The 4,450-nt window shown below is 43.8% G+C and overlaps 2 pseudogenes; one reads left to right on the top strand and one right to left on the bottom strand.

The window, feature by feature from the left end:
- Positions 1-1,349: 1,349 nt before the first annotated feature.
- On the bottom strand, positions 1,350-1,468 carry LOC146060821 (5S ribosomal RNA; annotated as a pseudogene).
- A 2,599-nt stretch (positions 1,469-4,067) lies between these two features.
- On the top strand, positions 4,068-4,186 carry LOC146060820 (5S ribosomal RNA; annotated as a pseudogene).
- The last annotated feature ends 264 nt before the right edge of the window (positions 4,187-4,450 follow it).

Raw genomic sequence — 4,450 nt, 5'->3', positions numbered from 1 at the left:
TCCTCAGTCATAGCAATCTGACCCTCCCAGCTCTGCAGCATTGTTCATATTGAAGCCCAGATACATTTATTTGCTGTGTTTCTTAAAACCTCCAACTTGTTGATCACGGTGATATAGGCAAGAAATGTAAATGTAACACTCAACGCTAACATCAAGTAGGTAGATTGAAAAGCAGGTAAGATTCTCATACCCAAGTGATTAGGAAATCAGTCAGTCACTTGGATATGAGAATCTTACCTGGAGCCTGACAGTAGTGCGATGGTGATACATAGGGGTGGAGACAAGTTGCTAGGCAGCCCATATCTTACACATTCTGTAAATAAGATGTGTTTATTATACGGACTCCTTCAACTGCACGCAACTCAGCAGAATGAAATATTCTTTGGAAAAAATAGTATGTGGCTCTCCAGCTGTTGTGAAACTTCGCATCCCAGCATGCGATGCCACAGTTTTAGCATCCCCTAATAGCAAAACTATGGCAAGGGGCATGCTGGGACTTGTAGTTTCACAACAGCTGGAGAGCCACTGGTTGGCCATGCCTGGTCTAGGTGGTCTGTCTGGTCGACATGCATTAGGTTGACAAAGGTCAACATGATCAAAAGGATGACAGCTAACAGGAAGACTATGCTTAAAATCATGTCAAAAATGGTCGTTTGGGTTTTTTTTTTCATGTTTTCCCAACTCTTGCTTGATCTGCTATCTATGTTCTATGTGGACAATGACTGGAAATAGTAACCTGTTATGAGTACAGCAAGCCACCCTGCCTAAAGTATAATGAGTGAAGCCAGCCTTCGAGGGTTAATGTTTCCACCTATTGTGGTTAGATATTTATATCTTAGATATGGTTAAAAATGCAAACAGACACCCATCAACTATTACACTGGGGTTTTGGTCAGAAAAAAGCTGACAAAGACAGAAAAAACGCTTTGTGGGCGCACTCCTTTTTAAATTTAACTGGATTAAATGATTATTTTAAAACATAACTTTTATTAGAGACTTTTGTTAAAATAAGTGGCACGTTTAAGAAAAATTGATTATTTGGTTTTGATCAATATGTGGTGTGATCCTTAAACTATAATTGTTTAAGTGAAAAAATTTTTTATATCACACGTTAGTTTATCATTTATGCACTGTATTCTCAAAGGTACGATTACCAGTGATCATAGGCAGAAAAATGATTCAGTTCCCCAATGACAACAATTTTTGTGCTGGTATTGCACAATAGGTATACCTCAATGGTTACCATACAAAAAACGCCTCGGACATAAAAGGTCTACAGATAGAAAATCAATCTGGCAGTCATATATACAGCAGTTGGACTGAAGTATCGATTCACCTCCCTTGTATTTATATTGCCACACCTGGTCTTCCCCAGGGGTCTCCCACCTAGGTACTGGCCTGGCCCTCCACTGCTTGGCTTCCAAGTTCGGAGTGGGTTTGGGCAATCCAGCGGGGTGTGATGGCAATATGTCTGGGCTAATTCGGTGTGCTTCAATCTATTGATGCTGTTAGACTACAGATAGATATGGCGCAACTGGCTCGACCAATGTATTTAGGAGAGGCAGACTGAATAAGCAGAACAACTCAAATTCACAGGCAGAGTATTTATGTAGATATCAATAGTTTCTGTATGATGGCGAATTTATGAGTAGGAGAGCCAAGGAGTATAACTGTATATTAATCAAGCGTTAGATACGTTAGATACGTTTTAGAGGCTTTCAGCTTTCATAAGAGACGGTATATTTATACAGGAACTAGACAAAACTAGTTAGATCACACAAATTAATGATGCTCTAGCACTTATATATCTTGGAGAATTGTGGAAACCTAAAGGTGACAAATCTTTAAACGTTATTGCAGACTTGAGATTAATTATGCCAGTATAAGCCCACTGTTGCACAGTTAATTAGACAGATAATTAGTGCTTGTCAGGTTGTGGGCCTGGAGTGGTGTTGAAGTCTGCACACGTTGCAGTAGTTGACACAGTTAGAACCACCTGTGTAGATGATTTTTAACAGATAGTACTTGGTTTTAATTACTCCGGAGGTTATAGGTATTAATTTATGAGTTGATATATTAAGCCTATCAGGCTGACTCACTTGCTTGCGATGGAATTAAAACCAGAGTGGCAGAGTAGTATACATTTTAAGCATGAGCTGCTGGTGAAGAAGACACTGTGTTGTATTAGTTGACACAGTGTGTGTTGACACTCTGTGCCTAAAGTCCCGTACCAAACCCAAGATAGATGGTGTATAGTTGTATTAGTTGACACAGTGACACAATTGACACAGTGTGTGTTGACACTCTGTGCCTAAAATCCCGTACCAAACCCAAGATAGATGGTGTACAGGGTTAACAGTGTGGCACACTGGGGAGTATGGGGCAAGTTTAACAAGATGGGAGCACTTCCCAACTGCGTATTGCAGTGGGAGATGCGCCCAGGTACCTGCTGCCGCTGCCTGGGTTAGCGGCTGACGGCGGACTTCAGCGCGTCAGGAGGTTCTGTGTGAGCCGGAAAGGTAGAGCGCCGGTTTGGCGGGTGCTGTATTCTGGTGCTGCCGATAGCTCGGGGGATACGTGGAGTCGAAGAGGCGGAGAGCCGGACCCGCTGCTGGCTGTTAGCCGGGTGCAGAGTAGCTGTCCCGGAGTGTATGAAGCGGCGGCTGGCGCCCGTTCTGCTGCTATAGACTGCCAGAAAGGTGAGGCTGGAAGGGAACTGGCTTGCGGAGCTGGACACGTGTTTCGCCTATAGGGCTTCTTCCTGGGCACTGCAGGAAGAAGCCCTATAGGCGAAACACGTGTCCAGCTCCGCAAGCCAGTTCCCTTCCAGCCTCACCTTTCTGGCAGTCTATAGCAGCAGAACGGGCGCCAGCCGCCGCTTCATACACTCCGGGACAGCTACTCTGCACCCGGCTAACAGCCAGCAGCGGGTCCGGCTCTCCGCCTCTTCGACTCCACGTATCCCCCGAGCTATCGGCAGCACCAGAATACAGCACCCGCCAAACCGGCGCTCTACCTTTCCGGCTCACACAGAACCTCCTGACGCGCTGAAGTCCGCCGTCAGCCGCTAACCCAGGCAGCGGCAGCAGGTACCTGGGCGCATCTCCCACTGCAATACGCAGTTGGGAAGTGCTCCCATCTTGTTAAACTTGCCCCATACTCCCCAGTGTGCCACACTGTTAACCCTGTACACCATCTATCTTGGGTTTGGTACGGGATTTTAGGCACAGAGTGTCAACACACACTGTGTCAATTGTGTCACTGTGTCAACTAATACAACTATACACCATCTATCTTGGGTTTGGTACGGGACTTTAGGCACAGAGTGTCAACACACACTGTGTCAACTAATACAACACAGTGTCTTCTTCACCAGCAGCTCATGCTTAAAATGTATACTACTCTGCCACTCTGGTTTTAATTCCATCGCAAGCAAGTGAGTCAGCCTGATAGGCTTAATATATCAACTCATAAATTAATACCTATAACCTCCGGAGTAATTAAAACCAAGTACTATCTGTTAAAAATCATCTACACAGGTGGTTCTAACTGTGTCAACTACTGCAACGTGTGCAGACTTCAACACCACTCCAGGCCCACAACCTGACAAGCACTAATTATCTGTCTAATTAACTGTGCAACAGTGGGCTTATACTGGCATAATTAATCTCAAGTCTGCAATAACGTTTAAAGATTTGTCACCTTTAGGTTTCCACAATTCTCCAAGATATATAAGTGCTAGAGCATCATTAATTTGTGTGATCTAACTAGTTTTGTCTAGTTCCTGTATAAATATACCGTCTCTTATGACAGCTGAAAGCCTCTAAAACGTATCTAACGTATCTAACGCTTGATTAATATACAGTTATACTCCTTGGCTCTCCTACTCATAAATTCGCCATCATACAGAAACTATTGATATCTACATAAATACTCTGCCTGTGAATTTGAGTTGTTCTGCTTATTCAGTCTGCCTCTCCTAAATACATTGGTCGAGCCAGTTGCGCCATATCTATCTGTAGTCTAACAGCATCAATAGATTGAAGCACACCGAATTAGCCCAGACATATTGCCATCACACCCCGCTGGATTGCCCAAACCCACTCCGAACTTGGAAGCCAAGCAGTGGAGGGCCAGGCCAGTACCTAGGTGGGAGACCCCTGGGGAAGACCAGGTGTGGCAATATAAATACAAGGGAGGTGAATCGATACTTCAGTCCAACTGCTGTATATATGACTGCCAGATTGATTTTCTATCTGTAGACCTTTTATGTCCGAGGCGTTTTTTGTATGGTAACCATTGAGGTATACCTATTGTGCAATACCAGCACAAAAATTGTTGTCATTGGGGAACTGAATCATTTTTCTGCCTATGATCACTGGTAATCGTACCTTTGAGAATACAGTGCATAAATGATAAACTAACGTGTGATATAAAAAAAATTTTCACT

The sequence above is a fragment of the Crinia signifera genome, chromosome 2, assembly GCF_055691185.1.
Source record: "Crinia signifera chromosome 2, ASM5569118v1, whole genome shotgun sequence".
Classification (NCBI taxonomy): Eukaryota; Metazoa; Chordata; class Amphibia; order Anura; family Myobatrachidae; genus Crinia; species Crinia signifera.
Note: the sequence above shows the minus strand (reverse complement) of the source record. Positions and strands in the feature narration are given on the sequence as shown.